The following is a 22,687-nucleotide window of genomic DNA, read 5'->3' on the forward strand; positions in this document are numbered from 1 at the left end:
TCACTTAATTATGCACATAAGACATATGAAGATGAGGAGGACATGATGGAAGCATAGAATGGCCTTTTAAAAACCTAGTTATATAATGCTGAGAAATGTTCTCCAGTTTAACAACTGTATTTTCTATGACTTAGATGCATAGCAGAGGAGACTATTCATGATGACATAGAACAAATGAGGTAGATGAAGCAATAATTAGTAGAGCATCACACAATGAGCTTGTGACTTATGGTACTCTTTCATGAACCTCACTAACCTCACAAATGTCAAAAGTAAAGAAAGATATGTACACATAGCAGAAAAATAACAGATGTAGTAAATAGTCTTTTGAATCAATCACCCATACTTCCATACTCTATTATCCAGAAAATAGAAGACTGTCTCTAATAAAACGTGAGTTGGGTTTATAGACATGTTTTGTTTTGTTTTTAATATGAGATGAAATGTTTATGCTGATAGGAATGCTCCAGTAAAAAGAAAAGGATTTTTGATCAGTGAGAAGAATCTCTTGAGTCATATTCCTTAGGGCAAATGGGTAGGAACAAGTATGTTAGATGACAGCACAGTGAAGTCATCTATAGAAGAAAAGGCAAAGTATTTATATAACATAGAGATGCTAGAACACAAGTAGGTGTATTATAGGAGCTTGCAGAGGGGTTTTTTGTTATCTGTTTTTAGATCATTTACGTTTTCTAAGATAAAAGCAAAAGATTTTTAATTGTTATATTTTGCTTTTAGACAGCGTTTGTCAGGTTAAGAGAGTTCTCTTCTATATTTGCTTTGCTAAAGGCCATGAGATTGTTATTACTTTTATGATGAATGAATGTTGAAGTTTTGCAATAACTATTTCTGCTTCTAGGGGATCACAATATTTTATCCTTTATCAGTTGAGATATTGACTTATGTTTATTCATTTTTAATGTGAAAGCAAACATATTTCTGAAATAAATCCAGTTTGTTCAGGTTGTATTTTCCTATTTGCATATGTCTGTATTGGGTTTGTAGGTTTTTTTTTTTTTAATGAGAATTGTTATGCCTATGGTACTGTGTAAAAATGACTGGCAAATTTTCTTTCTCATATCATCCTTGTCAAGATTTTGGTGTCAAATTTTTTCAGCCTCATAAAATGAGCTAAACTTTCTTTTTCTATGCTCTACAAAAGTTTCTATAATATTGGAAGTATTACCTTTTGGTTTGGTAGAATAATAGGCCATCAAAAACATCAGTTTTGTTTGTAGAAATACATTGATGACTGATTTAATTTCTATAAAATACAGACTACTAATTTAACTTTTTCCAATGTCAATTTCATAAAATTATCTATTTAATACATATTTTTAACTAGATTGCTATCATTTATAGCACCTTTTTTATTACGTGTTTACTATATACCCCATTGTTCATCATTCATTCTTTGCTATTACTGATATTTATGTGTTTATACCTTGTTTCTTTCTCTTCTTTGTTTTCCGTCATCAAATAGACAATTTTATCAATTGTGTTATTCTTTTTGAAGAAACTTTTTTGGCTTTGTTGAATTTCTTAACAGTGTGGGCATTTTTTATTTATTGTTCTCTTAAATGTGTAGTTTTCTACTGTCTACATTTTAAGCCCATTTTGCTCGATGATACTTTATTACCAAGTATACATTTAAAGTTTTAAATTCTTCAAAATGCTGTTTTAGCTCAAACAGTACTTCACATACATTATTTTTTATTCATTAAAAATATTTTCTTAATACACTCATGTATTTCTTAATATGTAAACATATGGGGATATTTTATTTGCAGATTGCCATTAATTGAGTATAATTGAATTGTGTTTTATAAAAACATACATTGATTTCACTTCTGAAAAGTTTTTGACATTTGCATAGGGGTCTAGCATAAGATAAACTTTGCAAATGTATTGTGTATACTTGAAAAACAATATAGACTTACTAGGTACAATATTCTAATTTGCACATTAGGTCAAAATCATTCATTGTATTGTTCTTTTTTTTTTTCCTTTCTGAGACAGGGTGTCTCTCTGTCACCCAAACTGGAGTGCAGGAGTATAACCGTGACTCACTGCAGACTTGACCCACAAGCTCAAGCAATCCTCCCACCTCAGACTGCCAATAGCTGGCAGGCACTTACAGGCAGGCACCACCACTCCAGGCCAATTTTGTGTGTGTGTGTGTACATAGGGCTTTGCTAGTTGACAAGGCTGGTCTGGAACTCCAGAGCTCCAGGGATGCTTCCATCTCCATCTCCCAAAGTGGTGGGATTGCAGGTGTGAGCCACTGTGCCCAGCCATTGTTTAAATTTTCTACAGCTCAACTTATTTTCTCTTCTTCCTGATTTTTTTTCCAAAATAACTGTCTATATTTATGTAAAATCAATGATTTTATTTTTGTGATGAAATAAATTATATACACATCAAAGAGTCTTTACTGATATCCGAAGAAAGCTGTGCAAGATAGATCCTTGCTGAAAGAACTCAAATTCATCTATCTTCCTACATGTTTCTACCATGTTAGAAACTAGTTTATAGGACAGCCTCAGACTAAAAAGAGTAAATGTATTTGAATCCATTCAAATAGATTCAGTCCACTTCACTTCTGTCTCACCACAAAGTTTATTTACAACATGGCAGATAATTTCTTTAAAATGCAAGATAATGTGTATATTTGAATTTTAGATAATGAATAATATTTTACCATAAATATGACCATACAAGATTTCTGACACATTAATTTTTAAAAATCATTCACTGCTTCAGTTCTAATTTAACTAAACATCCTGTGTTTTTACTGGCTAAATCTAGATGATCAACCTTCACTCAAAATTTTTCTTTTCCTTGTTTTCTTTTTCCTTTTTATTTTCTTCAAGACAGGATCTCTCTCTGTTACCCAAGCTGGAGTGCCGTGGCACGATCTCAGTTCACTGCAATTTTTCACCTCCTAGATTCAACCAGTCCTCCTGCCTCAGCCTCCCAAGAAGCTGGAAATACAGGCATGAGCCATCACTCCTGGATAATATTTGTATTTATTGGGAAAGGCAGGGTTTCACCATTTTGGCCAGGCTGGTCTTGAACTCCTGATCTCAAGTGATCCATCTGCCTTGGCCTCCCAAAGTGCTGACATTACAGGCATGAGCCATCATGCCCGGTCAAAATTTGTCAATGGCTTCTCATTTCACACACAGTTAGATACAGTAATATATGCTCTCATCTGGACTAACTCTCAGATTTCACTTCCTTCCCTAACACCCCAATACTACTGCAAAATATCCAATGATCTTCTTGCTGCACCCGCACTACACCAAATGCACTTTTGCCCCAGAACCTTGCCATTTCCACCCTCACTTTCTTCAGGTGCCTGTTCAAACGTGTCACCTTACAAGAAAGACTCTAACTTGCTAATATTAAATAGCAGTAATCTCATATTCTATATCCACACACCCTTATTAGTCTTTGGAATACTTATTGTCACCTGATATTATTAAACTTTTTGTTACTTTTTACTCCTTTGTTTCAATAAAACAAAGTCTTTGACCCTATGGAGTTCAAACATAATCTTGAACAAGATTACAAAGAATTCAAATTACATTTGAACTCTATAGGGTCAAAGACTATTTTTGGTCACTACTCTATACACAATGCCTAGAACTGCGCCAACCTGTAGTTTAGGCTCAGTGTATTTTTGCAATTGAAGTAAATGGGATAAAATTTGCTTATCCAGGAAGTAGTACAATATCATTTATGATATTGTCCTCCAGTGTATTATCATCCTAAGCACTGTGTATACAAGTCAAAGTGATCTTAAGAGAGTTAAAATGATTTAAATGATCATTTCACTCCAAATTATATGTAACTTTCGAATAGAAAGTTTAATACTTATTTAGATGAGAGAGACAGAGTTACTTATTTATGCAATCTCATATTCTCTTGTGCTATATTCAAAAAATATTTAAGCAAATATACAAAATATTAAAATTAATGTAGTTATTCTGCTAGATATAGTATTGAAAGCAATTAAGATATTCTTATGAATTGGTTTCAAATCTACCCATGAACAATTATTTTGACCTCTCAATTTTATATACAGCTGTATATGGATTTTAAGTTTTTAAAATCTGATTTTAAAAGTAGTACGAGGTTCTTTTTTTTGAGATGGAGTATTTGTCACCCAGGCTGGAGTGCAGGGGCGTGATCTTGGCTCACTGCAACCTCCACCTCCTGGGTTCAAGCAAAGTTCTCCTGCCTCAACTTCCCAAGTAGCTGGGATTGCAGGTGTGTGCTCCCACGCCCAGCTAATTTTTTATTTTTAGTAGGGACGGGGTTTCACCGTGTTCACCAGGCTAGTCATTTTAAATATCAACATATTGCAGGATGATATAAGAGTAAAAACTCAGAGACGCACATAATCCCATCCCAACAAATAATGAAAACCAGCTACACAAGTCTAGAGATACCTAATGACTGTGTCCTTAGAGACTACTCTGAGATTAGGGTTGGGGTTCAAAAAACCCAGCTCCTTGAAATCTCACTTGTATGCTAATGTATAGTTTTTAAAAATTAGTATAGTGCTAGTGTGGTTGTGCCCAGTGGCTTATAAACTCAGCTCCCCTGTGCCAGCCCCTCTCATTATGTAAATAGATCATTGCAGTCATACATAGTAGTGAAGGCCTCTGTTTCCTCTGCTATGGTCTGACTGTTGGTGTCTCATAAATTTTTATGTGGAAAAGTAATCTCCAATGTGATTGTATTAAGAGGTGAGGCCTTTAGGAGTGTTCGCCCCTCCTCAGTGGAATTTGTGATCTATAAAAGAGGTGTAAGGAAGCTGTTTGCCCTTTCTATCCCTCCTGCCATGTGAGGACATTGGAGAAAGAACCATCTAGGAGGAACTGGCACTCACCACTGAATCTTCAGGAACTTGTTGTTTTGATCTGGGTTTCCCTGCCTACAGAACTGTGAAATGTAAGTTTCTATTGTTTATAAATAGTCATCTCTATAACACCACTTTATACTACTATTTATAATTTTGATAGGGACAGGAGGCAGGGAAATTCTGTGCAGAAGAGGGAGAGTCCTTAGCGAGGGGGGTACACCCTCAAGCTGAAAAGTTTGGAACTGTGGCTCAAAGTGAGAACTTACATCCCTCATGACTCAAATGTTGCCTTTTCTAAAACCACCCATGGCCTGCCTGCCTCCAATCCTGTGTGTATAAAAATCCCAGGCTAAACTGGCAGAGAGAGGAGAAGTAGGAAGACATCAGAGACTATGGTTGGACATTGGAGAGAAGTGACTTGACTTCAGAGGGACAGGTTGATAGCATAACTTCAGAGAAGAATCCAGCCAGAGACAGCCAGATTTCAAGGGGAGATTACCTTCTGTCTCTATCCCCTTTCCAGCTCCCCTTCCCACTGAGAGTCACTTCTATTAGTGATAAAATCCTCCACATTTACCATTCTCCAATTCGTTTGTGTGACTTCATTTCTCCTGGACACCGGACAAGAGCTTGGGTTCCATGAGTGCAGATGCAAAAGGCTGTCACACTGACCCTTCACCCTAACTGGTGAACGGCAGCTACCTCACATGAAAAGGCAGACGGCCCACTGAACTGTCAACACTCAAGCTGCCCGTGGGTGGTCGAGCTAAAACAGCACTGTAACACTTCTTCTGGGGCTTCAAGGGTCACAGAGACCCCATCCTAGATACTGCCACAAGGCTGGTACTCCTGCCGGCACCCAAAAACACTCTCCTGGCTCCTGCACCCACTCACTGGAGAGGCCAACTGACTCCAGGGCTCCTGTACTCCAGTTCCCTCCCACAAAGGGGTCAGACAAATACCCTGTTTCATTACCACTGTTCATTTATTTTTACTTTTATTTATTATAATACTGTTTACAATACCAGTGTTAATCCAGAAGTATAGAGAGTGGTAGTGCTTTTGTTGCCCCATAAACAAATCATTAAACCATTCCCTAGGAAAATGTTTTCCTAATTGCTTTACATTTGCACAACTGGTAAGAAATCCATTCCAGGTCCAGGTAAATTGCCGTTGTTTGGTCTATAAAGAGAAAATGCGTATCTCCAGTTGCCTAGTTAAATCATCATTAAAATATAATCCAGAAGAGATGTAAACACAGATGTAGATTTTAAAAAAAAAAAACAGCTACTACTATTTGATATCTTGAGTCAAATATTGCTAACATTAACACCAACACTTGGCTTAAAATAGCATATAGGAATGAAGATTAAAGATAAGCTCTAGTCTATTAGTGTAGAGACTAAAATAAGTTGGAAGTATCTATAGATCTTATGTAACAAAACTATTGTAATTATTAAAATACTGGGTATAAAGGAGAAAAAACAAAATTGCCTATCTGGCTCCTTTCAAATACAGTTGACCCCTGATACACAGGTTAGGGGCACCAACTCCCACCCCTACTGCTACACACAATAAAAAAAATCTGCATAGAACTTTTGAATTTCCAAAAACTTAACTACTGATCATTGACTGGAAGCCTTATCAATAATGAAAAATCAATCAACACATATTGTGTATGTTATGTGCATTGTATAATATATTCTTGCCAAAAAGTGAGAGAAATGAAAATGTTATTAAGAAAATCATAAGCAAGAAAAAATAGATGTACCATTCATTAAGTGGAAGTGGAGTGGAAGTGGATCATTATAAAGGTCTTCATATTATCCTCTTCACATTGAGTAGGCTGAGAAGGAGGAAGAGGAAATGTGGGTCTTGGTGTCTCAGGTGTGGCAGAGGCAGAGGGTAGAGGAAGTAAAAGGGGACAGGAGAAGCAGGTATGCTACATGTAACTTTATGGAAATACAGCCTAATTTCTGTCTGATTCTTTTTGTGCTTTTTCATTTCTCTAAAAATGTTTCTATACTGTATAATCCTCCTTCCGCCGTTTGATTTTGTTTCAGTGCCCACAGAAGTGTTCATGTCATAAAAGAAATCATAAGCAGTCAGAAATAATCCGAACACTTCTGCCAGATTGTCTGTCAATTTGTTTTCTGGTACCACTTCTAACATCTTCTTCTTCATTGTTTGACACTGGTTCAGAAGCATTTATTTCTTTTCAACTAATAAACGATCTTGGTGGGATTTTTCTTTTCCAGAATAAGGCACTGTTGTCTGCATTAAAAACCTGTTCTGGCAGATGTTCTTTCTCTTCCATGATTTTCTCAGTGGCGTCTGGGAACTTGCCTGCTGCTTCTGGGTTGTCTGAAGCTGCTTCTCCTGTTATCTTGACATTTTTAAGCCAAACCACTTTCTAAAATTATCATATCGTGCTTTGCTGGAATTAACTTCTCCAGCTTTAGATCCTTCACCTTCCTTTTACCTTAAGTTGTCATATAATAATTTCACTTTTTCTCAAATCATATTAGAGTCTACAGATACGCCTCTCTTATAACAATCCTGTACCCACATAAAAGCTCCATTTTTAATAGGAGATACAAAGGTATTTTGCAAGAAGCACAAGATTTTCACACTTGCTGGCATAACTGCAGCCAGGACTTCACAATTTTCCTTTTTTTAATTTTTTTCTCACAGTGGTCTTTACACCATATTCATTTATCTTGAAATGTTGAGCAACCACAGCTGGAGATCTCGATCTATAGTACATATCAAACAATTCAACTTTTTCCTGTAATATCATGACTTTTCTGTTTCTTGGGAGCTCTTTCAGCATCACTTGTTCTTTGTATGCATCTCACGATGTTATTCAAGGTTTACTGTATTTTGCTAAACACAATGAAAAATACAGGGGAACCATGAGGGATTACTTTTTACTGCAATATGCAATTTACTGAAGAGAACTGTTTACATGGAGATAATTAGCATCACAGAATTTTGAGAGATACTCGCAACATTTGAGCTCACTGCAATAGCACCGGAGACAGCTATGAAATTATAGCAGTAGTGCATTACATACTACAGTTAATTTTATGCTGTTATGATTTAATATTAAATTCTTACACTTGTTTACATTTACTTCTACTGTGACACCATGTGAGGTCTGTGTTTATGTGCATTCATTTTGATAAAATTTAACCTTTCATAATAGATTTGTGGATGTTTTATTATAAAAAAATCAACTAGTACCTATATATATTTTACACATTCAGACATACACAAATTTTTCTTAGATTTTTGACATTTCTAGGCTATGCAGTTCACCTATGAGTGCTTTCAAATTGTTGCAAATCCTCAAAAGTTTTTCCAATATAGTTATAGAAAACAATCTATGTATAAATGGACTTATGCAGTTTAAACCAATGTCAATTGTATCACTAATATCCATTTTTAATAAAACTGCTACAGAAAACTTTAATTTGTATAAGATTTTACAAAATCCCTACAACTACTGAACAGCAGCATGCTGTGGAATAACTATGGTTTATTACATCTCTGGTACTTTTTTTTTTTTGTGGCGGAAAAGATCTTTTAATTATTTTGATTTCAAGATGAAACTAGTGGTTTAAATTCTTAAAACATTTCTGAAGACAAAAATAACATAGATTAGTTCAAATTATAAGCAATAGAAGCAACCTCAAGTTTTATCTCATGATGAGAATTTATGTTAGAGAGTGTGTACTGGAAAATAAGGAAGCAAAGTTGTTTTTTTTGTTTTCTGTTTTTTTTTTCAGAAATCACACATGGAAGCTTTGCTAATACCTCAATTCAGGTATCAAACTGACATCCCTGTTCTGGTGTTACCTCCGTCTTAACAACCCTGCTGTATTCCCACTCTGTCTTCCTCCTCCTATTCCCAGTACTGATTCTGTAGACATACTTCTGTGGCTTTCTGTCTAGGTATTATATTTAAAACTCTCAACCAGAAAGGACATGACTGAACTGTATTGTCACTATCAAAGAGCGATTATTCGCACTGGGTAGGTGTGTGCTTGCTTGTATGATTTTTGCCATTTATTATTACTCATAAGTCTAGTCTAAGATTGCCTTTGTCTAAGATGCTAACTCCTGATTCAGTTGCTGTGGAAAGGAATCATAGTCAAATGTCAAATCCAAAGACCAAATGTGAGTTATTTAAAGTCTCATAGCCTGTCTAGCACAGTAGACATATTTAGCTATAAGTGTGAAAGAAATTTTTTTATATTATTTTAGATGTATTTTTCATTAGTAATATTTGTGAAGAATCTCTTCTAGAGGCTGTTACATCTGTGGCCATATTTACAAAGCGTTATCTATTTGAACGCATGCTACGTGTACTCTTACTTTTGTAAAATATTTAAAGTACTTCTTTTTGAACGTATCTCTTTTTAAATATTTTTGTCTTATCAGCATTTATAAAAAATTAAATTGAAAATGTAATAACAGTTTTGTGGAATGCTCACCAGAGCTGTTGTTCATATTTATTTATAATATTGTAGCTATAATAAACTAAATTTTTATAATGGACAGAAAGATTATCACTTTGTCCTTATACAAAAGTAAAAATTAATTTATTAGAAATGTTATGGCCAGGTGCTATGGCTCACGTCTGTAATCCCAGTAGTTTGGGAGGCCAAGGTGGGCGGACACTTGAGGTCAGGAGTTTGAGGCCAGCCTGGCCAACGTGGTAAAACCTCATCTCTACTAAAAATACAAAAATTAACTGAGTGTGGTGGCACATGTCTACCCCAGATACTCAGGGTGGCTGAGGCAGGAAAATTGTTTGAATCCGGTGGGATTGAGCCGAGATTGCGCCACTGCATTCCAGTCTGGGTGACAGAGCGAGACTCTGTCTCAAAATAAATACATACACTTAATTTAATTTAATTTAATTTAATTTAATTTAATTTAAAAAGAAAATTTATATTACTTGTCAACATAATTCCACAATACCAACTTTTTAATATTATTTTAATAATTGTAATCCTTGATACAATAAATTTCTCCTCAGCATGAAAATGTTTTCCTTCATTAGAAATCTGTTTTATTAGTCTTCTTTTTGCTGATTCTCTGCTTTATATTTATTTCATAACTAACATAATTGTTTTATTCAATTATGTGTATATTTATTTATGCAAGTTTCTAGTCTACTTTGAACGTTATAATAATAATGATATTGAAATTTATTTCTCTGATAAATAGTTGAGTGCTAAATATAAGGGAAACACAGTTCTAGTCATTGGGGAAATACCAGTTATGAGAACTGAGTTCTTGCCCTCATGAACGTTTCGCTTACCATTTATTAAGTATTTGTGTTAAGCCAGGGCCTATGCTAGCACTTTTTATGCATTACCTCAATTGATCCTCACTGTTATTCTTACATCCTTCTTTCAAAAAAGAGGAATTGAAACTTCAAGAAGTTTCTTAACTTGATCAAGTTCACACAGCTAAAACCTGGCAAAGCTGAGCTAAATCTAACACGATCTGACTTCCAAATTTCCACATTTAATTCTTACATTCTTTTCATTAAGATGAACTCTGCTACTCCAAACTCAATTTACTTTCATTTTGCAAATTTTTTTTAAATTTTTTAGTAACTGTTATTTATAAAGGTTTTAGAAGCTTTACACACACACACACACACACACACACGCACACGTGACACTTTAAAAAAAACTGGTTTTGTGGAACTAAATACAATGAAAATTATGAAAGTCAGTTGTATTGCATTGAAAAAGAGAACTTGAAAAGACCGTAGTCAATAATGATTGCATTAGCTATTTCATCCATTCTCAAAGGAAAAATAAATACAATATTAAAGTGATTGTGAAGATGGTCAAGATGTTTGTAAAACATTCTATAAAAAGTGATATGATAGATAGAACGCTATCCTATATTTTCTCAAACGTAGGGCCATATAGTCACATATTAAATGCTTAGTAAAACCAGTCTTTATTTATATGATATTATTTTCTCCTTTTTCCCCCAAATTCTAGTCTTTATTTCAAAATACAACTTTTTGAGCACCTACATTTTAATGACAGAGCAAAATGGGCAATGTGGAAAGATTTGTGCATTTCGACTCCAAATTTTTATTCTTATAAACAAAACCCATCTGATTTATTAAAGAAGTTTAACAGCACTCAAAGAGATTCCAAAACAATTTGTACTTACGTATTACTTGCTATCTAGAACACTTTTCAGGCCCCAAAGAACACAAAAGTAATCAGGCAAACACATTTGCCCATAGACAAAAAGCAAAGCGATATAATAACAAGGAGAGAAGGCAAGAACCACTTGCTGGTCCTCATCCTTAGAAGAGAAAGGAAACTGAGAAGATCATGTGGAAACTCAGTGAGTCTGAGGAAACCAGGTAACTAGGAGACTCTTAGATCCCTCTTTCTAAATATACCATGAGTGATTTCCACACTACTGAAGCCATTTCACAGAGCCGGGGACTCTTTCCAGGGTTGACACTGGAGAGAGTCCCAACCACAAGTTCAGCACAGACTCTGTTGCTCTAAAAGTCCTGAACAAATCTCAGGTGTTTTATTATTCTCTAAGAAGGGATTTTACCCCAAGAGCAGTCAAAGATCCAACAGGGATCTTTTGGAGCACTCAGTAGTGATTATAGTAGAGTCCCCAGTAAGTGGCACCCAACCTTCCACTTGCCATTTGCAATCAAGGATCAATTGTGTGGCAGGAAAAAACACTTAGGTCCACTAGGTATTTTATAGCCCAAGTCATCTTACCTCTCAGATTTGAGATCAACAAATATTTTTATTTTTCAAAAAGTCAGACTTCTGCAAAAAAATGGTAGCTCCAGAGCTTTTTACTATGAACTTGTAACAAGTCTAATTTGAAACTCATAAATGATCTCCAACTTATTTGTCCAATGCTATATTACTTCCCCTGAGGCAACAGTTGCTACTAGCTTTGTAAATCAAGGGATGGAGAGTATATATAAAATTCAAAAAGGAGCATTTCTGTTAAACATTTTCACATATTTTCTGGCTCCACTACTCTTCATAGTTGTAAGTATGCAAGGACAAGATACGCAAGGTACTCATAAATAATTTTAGTAAAAAATAAAAATACTGACAAACAAGAGCTTGGCTCAATAATTACATACTTTGTGTGACACAAATTTATTTTTTCTCATATATTTTGTACATATTCAAAGTAAAAATCTGAAATTCAATCTGCAGAACTATAATCTTAAGTTCTATTTTTAGAATTTAAATTCAATATTTGCCTTAGGTTCCAACAAATCCAACTACTAAAAGTAAGATACTGCATTAGGAACTACATCTAAAGAAATGACACTCTCTGAAGACAAGTAAGACAGGCATAAGAGCATCTTAAATTTAGCATACAAAGTAATAATTTTAGAACTAATAAGAATAATTTGTTGTAGAAAAAGGAGCAATAAATTCAATAGGCCTCCTTCTAAACCAAACTCTGACACAACAGATGTCATTTCAAGAAACTGGTTGCTTCTCTAAATACCTACAGAGAATTCCTTTGATTGAAGAAAAAAGGTTTTCCTCAATATGTAGGTTAGTCTACCTGGTAGGAGAATTATTAGGCTTATCAGACATGATATATGAAAATGGTCTTTGATGTTCTGTGAGTTGAAAGTTCTTTGGACTTACCTGCCTTGGAAATCCTGAGGGAGTCTGTGACTATTTGTTACATGATAAAATATTTCTCATGTGAAAATACTTGAATTTAATGAACAATTATTGGGAGATCATGATATGGCAAAATCTGAGGCACGAAAATCCCCTGGAAAAAATCATATGTCACAGTGAAGAGAGGAAAAGCATAAACTAGTCTCAATCTTTACATTTTGATATATGCATTACAATTTTTAGCATGCCTAATATTTTGAAATGCCAGAAGATACAAAACATTTTCCTTACTCTCCCAAATGAAAAAAAGTAATGCTATAATTGGACACTGACACTGTCAGTCATCTTAAGTGTGAAGGGAGGCAGATGATTTCAGGGGTGGGAAATAGCAACCAGTTGTGTTGTCCATCAACCAGCTCCTTTTTTTTCCACCTCTTTGCCTAAGATGGGGGTTTCTAATTCTGCCTGGATCTTTTAAATAATACAAAAAAAGAGATCTCACCAACAGAAGGCTAAGGAAACTCATGCTTTAAAATGTATTTGCAGGATGGAATTAACCAAGATAAGCAAAGCCAATACTAAACTTCCAAAACCACTCTTTTTTCTGTCATTCTTTATATATCCACAAGGAATAGGATAACACGACATTTTCATCACTAGCCAAAGAAAATTTGGACTAAGAGTTGTTTTTATGAATTTCATCCCAGAGAAAATTTTTTTTTTGGTCATCTACATTATCAAAATTATCAGGCATGATTTTCTATTGCAGTCATTCCTCAGGGATAAAACAGGACATATTCCATATTTCTAAAAGAATTACACATTTTTACTATTAAAATTATATCTTTAAACCTTAAATTATCCTCTACTCCAGAGGTCCCCAGCTTTTTTGGCACCAGGAACCAGTTTTGTGGAATACAATTTATCCATGGACTGGGAAGGGGTGGGGGATGGCTTAAGGATGAAACTGTTCCACCTCAGATCATCAGGCATTAGTTATTAATAGATTCTCATAAGGCACGCACAACCTAGATCCCTTACATATGCAGTTCACGATGGGGTTTGCACTCCTATGAGACCCTAAAGCCACCACTGATTTGACAGAAAGTGGAGCTCAGGCAGTAATGCTTGCTGACCCACCGCTCACATCCTACTATGCAATCCACTTCCTAACAGGCCATGGATAGGTACCAGTCTGTAGCCAGGAGCATTAGGGATCCCCGCCCTACTCCACTAAATGAGGGACTCCCCAAAGAAAATAATAGTCCTTTAAGTAACCCCTTTATCTAACAGTCCTCAACATCATCTTTGCCATGTTTGGTAGGTAGGTTTCACATACACTAAGAATCCCAAAGATCTTATAAAAACTATGTATCTTATAAATATAATAATGAAACTGGGCATTCTGTGCTCAAAACAATCAAAATTTTATTTTACAGAAGTAATAAAACAAGAATAAAAAATAAAATAATTTAAAAATAAACTTTATCTGCTAGTGCTTATCTTCATATTTATTAGAAAATGAGATAAACATACTTTTATGGTAATTCTAATTGATATTTTCATTAAGTACAAGACTATTGTTGATTAATGATAATATCTTTTTAACAGTTAAACTTATTTTAAAGCTTAGTATTTTTCTATTATTTTGCTATTAGTGGATCATTAGCAATACTAAACCATATTGATAAAGATTAAGGTAACATTGTGCTTTTACTTCAAGAATATAAAGTAAAACAAAAGTAATGTTTAAAGGAATCCACAGGTATGACTGTGGTGTGGTACGCCTATTACTTTTCCAAATCAGTTAGGAAAACGGAAGCAACTTAGAAAAAAAAAAAAAAAAAGAATATCTTAGATTCCACATTTCCTCAGGTCAGCTGTCCTCCAGTTTTTGTTGCTACTGAAATCATGGTAGGTATTAACCAAAGTAATGACATACAGGCCAGATAAAAAGGCAGTCAAGATTTGGAGTTGGCTGATAATATATCTTCTAACCAGGCGTCTAGAGGAAGAGATTTTTTTCATATGTCACCCACAAAATAGTGTATATATCTCATTTTGAAAGTAACAAAGTATCTTTCTTTTTAAAATAAATTATACTTGTTTTATATTTTATGTCTTTTATTTAAATGCCAATGTTATTCCACGAGTTAAATTCAAGGACTATAAGAAATAAACTTCATGAAAGGAGGGACATTTTTTACTTGGGCAACAGAGTGTATTCAGTACCTGGTAACACACAACACAATCCTCCAATGAATATTTTTAATATAAGCGAATATTAGTATATGAGTAATTTAAGATTTCTAAAGGTTTTGAAAAATATACATCAAAATCTTGTAAAAACATAGCTTATAACTTCTGCACTAAATATTCCTGAAAATATGATAAAATAATATTTCTAATATAGGAAATGATAAAATTATCCTTAATGATATGTACCCTATTATTACCAACACATTTGTAAATGATTATATATTTTATCCAGTAGTTTGTTATGATAGTATTCTGGATGAAAACTCAGCTCCAAAGGACAATGGTTAGTTAAATAATTTATAAGTCTAAATACCTCATACAAAATACAAAATTTGTATTTTGTCTTATTTTTGATAAATACATATAAATAAACATTCAAAATCTAATATAAAATAAAATAACTTTTCTGATGTATGTAAAATCAGTGAATGAATCTGAGGCAGTTCATTTCGTTCTGCTACATGCTGAAGAAAAACAAACAGGCATAAGCAGTAATTAAATTTAAGGCAATGTTTTGCAATGCGTGTTCAGTTTCTGAAGAATAAACAGCTGCTTGTAAAATGTGACAGCTTCTTCCTCTTCAGAGAGAAGCAGAAAATCTCTTGAAAAACAGAAAATCACATGAGTGGAATAAGATTCAAACAAATTTTATGCATGAATAAATACAGTAAACTTTAATTTGTACAAACAGGAAAACTGTTATATCAGTGTCTATAAAAATACAATAGATGTTAATATTGCTGTTAATTTATTCTTATAAATTTTCAGATATAGAACAAATCTAAATATTTTAGAAACTGTAAACTCTACATTTTATCCTATCTGACACAAAATCCAACCTCATAACACACAATATTTAACATAAAATATAAAACCCTCCTGATATAACTCAATAGGTAATGCTAACAAGTGTTTAAACCTATTTTCGGATTAAATCTGCTGCCACAGTTTCAAAATAAAGTACCATATCTGAAATCTTAGCACATCTTTTATTTGAACTCAAACTACTTCAGACTGAGTCACTTTTCTCTGATTAAAACCTTGGCAACCACCACCGAGAGCTTGCTTTTAACATGTCAATTCACAGAACCCAAGAATTCTCTACTTTGTAAAGTTCAGTCATAGTTTAACAAATAATTTTCAGATTCCAATTCAAAGGAGGAATGCAGTTAAGCGAACATACTTAAAGATGGTCCCTTTTTTCATACTCTTTAGCCAGTTGAAAAAACTTATACATACAAAAAATAAAGAATGACAAAGACAAAAAGTTTATTAAACTGGATTTGACTAGCCCATCTATTCTTCTGCTGGCAATATATAGTAAGAATGCAATTGCCAAAATACACTAGCATGCATGGCACAGTGAGTATGTTCAGTCTGCCAGGACCATGGTTTGGTAAAGTGGGTAAATATCCCTTACTACCCAGTCCAAGGCAGAGATACTAGCTTGGGAGTCAGAGGCTGGACTTGCACCTGGATGATTTACAGGGAAGGAAAGATGATAAGTGGAGTATAGGTCATACCCCATTCCCTTCCTACTGATATGAGTGAGTTGACTGTGTGTATTGAGACAGACAGGAATGTGGAAACAGAGGAATGAGGTCCGTGATCTCCTGGTTTTGGGGCACTTATGCAATCACTCTACCTTGGAGGATAGCTATGGAAGTGAGTGATCAGTGAGACCCTGAGGTATTTAAAGGATTATGGGACAGAGGTACTCAGATGGTCTTTGAGGCACTTGAGAAGGAACCAACATGTACAGGAGCTCATGAATGATGGAGTTGCTCAAAACCATCCAGTTTGTTCCTACACAGAAAGAGAAATTTTGATCTCAAGGGACTGGTGGTGGCAAAAACCAAAAGAGAACATGTTGTCTTGGCTATTTGAGGTAGTTGTTGAACAGGGGATAGAGTGTTTTGCTCTCAGGGAAGGAATGACAAAGCTTGGGTAGATTGACTCACAACCTAGTGTTGAAGTACATGCCCAGGCTCATCCAACTAGCCACAGCTCCAGATTGCCAAGGTGAAAAACCAGAATCTTTCTTTTTTTTTTTTTTGGTCTGGCATTTAGCATTCTAACCTCATACACCACCCAGTATGATATGCCTAAGCTTCCTATACACTCCTGGTATAGGGAGGATGAGGCTACCACTGCCTTGTGCAGGATGGCGATGGGCCCATGGTTGTACTAACATGTACCATGTTAGATGATACTCAATTGTCTAAAAACAGTTTTGATTATTTGATAGACAGTGGAGGAACTGATGTCCACCTCAGCCTCTCCAAGGGAGTCATCTTCCCAGGCAGAGATATTATGATCTTCAACTCAGACTTCTCTAAACTGAAACAGGCATAGAAGTATGACCAAGATCTCCACCTGCCCTCTAGAGTCTGGAGGCCTCGTGAACCTGTTAGAGTAAATATGGTGTGAGGGACTTTAACTTACCTGACTCTGCTAGACACTGAGGCCCATGTCACTGTGGTTCCTGGTCCTGCAGAAGGGCATTGACACTGGGTGGCTTTGGAAGACTTTCAGGGAGCTAAGGAGATGCTAAGTGGAAAGGTGCTTGCTTGCTTATGAGTAGGTCCATTTGAGCCATTAATTGAGCCACTGGTTGTGATTCCAGCTGAATGTATTAGACAACTGATCTCCAAATGCAACGTTCTATCCCACAATGCCTACTGAGCTACATCCCAAATAAAGTAAACATTTTAGCCATCCCACTAGGATAAGTCTATCGCTTAGAGCCACCATGTCTCCCCAAACCTCATAATACAATAAAGCCAACATCACATTCCTGTGGAGGAGAAGGACATCATACTCTTCATTGCGTGCAAATAACAGGCAAACTTCTCAGTTTTAACAGTTAGATTTCACCACTTAAGAAAGACAATGGGACCTGTCACTTGAAAGTTGACTCTTCAGGACTAAACACTGTGACAGACCTATTAGCACCAGCAATTTTAGATATCATCACAGTGACCAAATACAACATGGAGACCGTCAGCATATAGTATGAAGTCGTTCTTCATGCATTCCCAATCCCTTTGAAAGATAAATATAAATTTTCATTTACATGTCAAGATACATTTGCATTTGTACCTTGCCACGTAAATGGAAATGCATGTACAATTGCATTTGCATAGCAGGGTACATTATAATATACATTTACAGTGCTGTGACAGGAGTATTTGAACTCGCCTGATATGCCATCTATGAAGGTGATTGGACTTGACTACTGTGCCCTTGCCCAAAGGAGTCCTATGTATCCATTACATAGATTACATACTCACTGTGGCCCTCAATGAGCAGACCACACAAGAGGCGTTGGACTTAATAGTCACAGATACGCAGCAAGCAGGCTAGGAAATTGACCCTAACAAAATCCAGGGACCAACCCAACAGGTGACCTTTGTAAAGTCCACCTGGGCTAGAATCCAAACTAGATGCCAGAGACTGTCTGTCAAAAACTGTTAGCATTAACCTGACCAAATATGAAAAAGAAGGACCAATATCTGATTGGACTTTTTAGATATTGGTGACAACGCATAACCCACCTGGGCATTCTGATGGTCCCTCCCCACCAGATAACCAGAAAAGCAACTATTTTCCATTAGGGGCCTAGGGAGGATAAGGCATTCCAGGCTTTATAGCAATCTATTACTCAGGCCTTGTCCCTGACCCATTAGAACCTGCCTACCCATTTGAATTACAAGCCTAAGTGTTGGGAGATCAAGCTGACTTAAGCCTTTGAAAAAATACAAAGAACAGTAGGGTTCAATAAGCCCTGGGTTTCCAAACTCGTAGGTCCCCAAAACAGCCACACACTACATCCTATTTGGAAAACAGATTTTAGACTGTTACTGGGCCTTGGTGGAAACTGAAAGGTTGACCCAATATGCTGTGGTTGTACCCTGGCCAGAAGTTCCCATTTTGTCCTTGGTTAACAGCAGCCTAGACATCAGAGAACATCAGCCTAGCAAAACTGCATCATCAAACAGAAATGGTACATCCAAGACTGGGCCCAGATTAGGCAAGTTACATGAGAAGGTGACCAGATATCCTGCAGGTGGAACGGTGTCTAACCCATTCAACTGCAATGGCAAGTAATCACAATTACAGGATGCAGGCTTTGATACCTTCTATTGATTACAAATGGCTTTACAAAGCTGAAGCCTTGAGGAGGGAAGTGGATTTTAGCCAGTGTCAACATGAAAACGGGAGGCATCATCACAGAATATAGATGGCTGCAGTTCCTAATGCTGTGAGTTAAATGCAGTTTGGCTAGTGGTGTCCCACACTCTTGACACTGAATCGTGCTACATCTTTACTGACTCTTAGGAAGTAGCTAATGACCTGGCCATATGGTTAGGATCTTGGCCAGGTTAATTGGACAATCAGAGACTCCCCTGTTTAGGGTGCTATAATTTGGCAGAAACTGACTATATACTCCAACCTATTTGTCACCCATTTGGATGGACACAAGAAAGGTCCATACATCAACAAACATCCATGGAATTAGCAATAAATCAAAACTGCACTGAGGGGCTGGGCGTGGGTGCTTACACCAGTAATCCCAACACTTTGGGAGGCTGAGGCGGGCAAATCACTTGAAGTCAGGAATTTGAGACCAGCCTGGCCAACATGGCAAAAATACATCTCTACTAAAAATACAAAAATTAGCCAGGCTTGGGATACATGCCTGTAATACCAACTACTCAGGAGGCTGAGGCACAAGAATCGCTTGAATACAGGATGCAGAGGTTGCAGTGAGCCAAGATTGCACCACTGCACTCCAGCCTGGGTGACAGAGCAAAACACTGAAAAATTGGAGACAGAGACATCAGTGAAGTAGCAGACATTGCACATAATGTCCCAGTTACATTTTGGGTCCATCAGCAAACAGACCAGGACAACACTGCCACTATTATTCATTGGGCCTGGAAATAAAGAATCACCTTTCCACATTTGGAAGTCACCACTACCATAAATAACTGTGATTGTTTTCAACTTTAGGCCTGTGCACAAAACTGATAATTGGGGTACATTCCTTGAGGACAGCCCTACACAAGTGTGGCACTTGGAATCTATATGTAACCTCCCCCAACTCCCAAGGATGTAAATATGCCCTTACTACTGTGGACACTGGACACCCTAGAAAAGAGACTGTGCCATGTTTTCAGATAGCCTGATGACATTCAAAGAGATAGAGGCCCTGCATTTTTCACTGAGGCCATGCAGTTGTATGTTTGAGTATACACAGAGTATATGGTATCTGTCAGACCCTTTTCAATAGACCACTGAAAAAAGTTTTAAATAGGAACACACAGAAAGAACTTTTCAAGGATGGACTATGCAGCTGTTAAGGACCCTCTGGATTTTAAATACCTTAGTTCAGTGCAAAGGGAGCACCGCCCTGGGTTGTTTGATAGAGCAGTCTGCAGATGGGATGATAGAAGCCCTGAAGCTGTGGGCATGGGTGCTAGACATGAGGTGCAAAAGGGATTAATGAATGATGATCAGAAGTACATATGGAGCCCACGTGGGTATGAGATGTAGGCTATGCTGACAGTCCTAAGAGAAACTCTTACAAAACTTCTTTCCCACTACAGCTGTTTGCATTCCTCCCAATATAGTGACAAGTGTAGCCACCTGGCAGACAGACACATTGGAAGACAGTAACCTTGAAGTGCTGACCCCACAGGGCACTGTTATTTAGTGAATGGATGTGCCCACTGGCCCCATGGACTGAGTCTCTGACCTAATGCGATGACAGGTGGCCATAGTGGGTCCCCCAGTTCCCACAGGTTATGTCCTAGGTGATCTAAAAGTAGTGGATCCACCCACGGTACCCTCTGTTCATGCTGTAAGAAGAGTGTGGGTCAGGGTAGCCTTGGGAGAAGTGGTGGTAGAAGGACAGGGACAGACAGATCTGATCACCATTCATTCCAACCCCCATCTGAGATAGGGACACCTGAGACCAGGGGGAGGGAAGAATGATTGACAGGTGGTACTCCCTTGTCTACCTGTTCTTTCTACACAAATGAGGCAGCAGTGGCCTAAAGGCATAACACTCTTCTTAGAAGTCCCCAAGCTGTGGCCACAAGAAACCTCAAACTGTCACTGACTAAAATGTGAACCCCTAGTCTTGCTGGTGGTCAAGTATGTCGGCATTCTCAAGGCCACAGTGTTTACTAATAGAACCCAAGCTACTGAGTGAAGATCTGGAACAGCCACATGGAATGGAACCAGAAGAGCCTGTTTTAACTTGACTGATTTAAGATGGCAAATGTCACAACCACCGCTAACAAAGTCATAGTGGGCTACTTGCTGCACCATACTCCTCTGATTTACGTGAACAAGAAGTGTCCCACCATTGACAACAGAAACAAGAGCTGAACTAGTATTGGCCCCCTGAACAACATTCTAGGAGGGAAATTGAGTTAATCCCATTATGCAGTTAATAAAGCCTGGCTGGTGAACACTTACACCTACATATCTATGAGTGGGATGCTGAATAAGAAAATGAAGAAAGATGTGTTATGCACCTCTTTCTTTGTGGGCAGTCCAGGGTGACCCGAATATGGAATGGCAATGTCATGCCTGTACTACTGAAAGATTGTGGGATCCCGCATGCTGGGCATCATAGAGGTGCCAGTGCCCTTGGATAGGGACCCTAACAATGAGATCCACCACTGGGCTAACAGCCTAGCGGGTATACCAGGCACCCCAGAAACCTGCCAAAAGAAGTAACTGACTCTGGATTTATGTCCTTTAAAAGAGCTTTAACACTGTATTTAGGAGCCAGTGATCAAGAAAGACTAACTCACTTCTGCTCCCCTTTTTCACTTGTAGTCCTCAAGAATAATTATAGAATGTGCTGAGAATGCAATAACTGACACAGGAAGAAATTGCCTGGGTCTTATTCCTGTCCCTTCTGGAAAAGTAATATCTTGAGTTAGGGAGGAACTGCCCTGAACAGCCTGGGTTTTGCTTCTTCTTCCCCTGGAATCAGGATGTCTTTCAAAACTTTTCCCAGTGAGTCATGTTTCCACTGAGAATTATAAGCCTCAGTGGTATGGGTTGACTTTCAAAGTCCCTCACCTATAATGCAAGCAAAACATGTGCAATCTAGACCTCATTTGCCCTAGGCAGCTTTCTATAACCTTGGAAGAGTGACTCAATAAATCCAGGACTTATTTTGCCTCTTGCTGCCATCTGTAAGTAACAAACCTGCTTCATATAACCGTGTGTGTGTGTGTGTGTGTGTGTGTGTGTGTGTGCGTGCGTTCTGTTTCCAGGCTCAGGCAATTGGTAGAACTGTAGCCAAAGATGCAATGGGAAGAAATTGGCATAGGTGATGGATCTTTGCTATCCTCCATGTGGTGGGAGTCTTTCCTTGGGATTGGTCATTGGAGAACCTGCTCTGCAGGATGCCATCAAAATAATGTACCATTACTCTTGTTCCACAAATCAGAAGCTCAAATATTTTATACTATTTTCTCTTTTTGCAGAAACTACACTAACTTTTATTGCTATTTTAAAATGCAGCGAACACAGTAGACCCAGGAAATAAGGACTCTAAACTTACTTAAAATTCTGTATCCAAACCTGAAACCTTGACTCTGTGGAGGACTCCCTATGATAATTCTTCAGAAATTATTTACTTTTCATTTATACATCATGAGTAGCTGATTTTTCATATGGCAGAAATACATAAAATAAATTTAAATAGGGTATTTTATAAAGTTGGAGACAACAGTTGCAAGAATGAAAGCAGGCAAATGAAGTTTTTCAATACAATGCAAGTCAGAATGATAACCTAAATTATCAAAAAGGTAGCATTTTGGTATAGCATATTTTGTTTAAGAAAACACAGAAGCAT

Source organism: Piliocolobus tephrosceles, chromosome 1, assembly GCF_002776525.5.
Source record: "Piliocolobus tephrosceles isolate RC106 chromosome 1, ASM277652v3, whole genome shotgun sequence".
In the NCBI taxonomy this organism is placed as follows: domain Eukaryota; kingdom Metazoa; phylum Chordata; class Mammalia; order Primates; family Cercopithecidae; genus Piliocolobus; species Piliocolobus tephrosceles.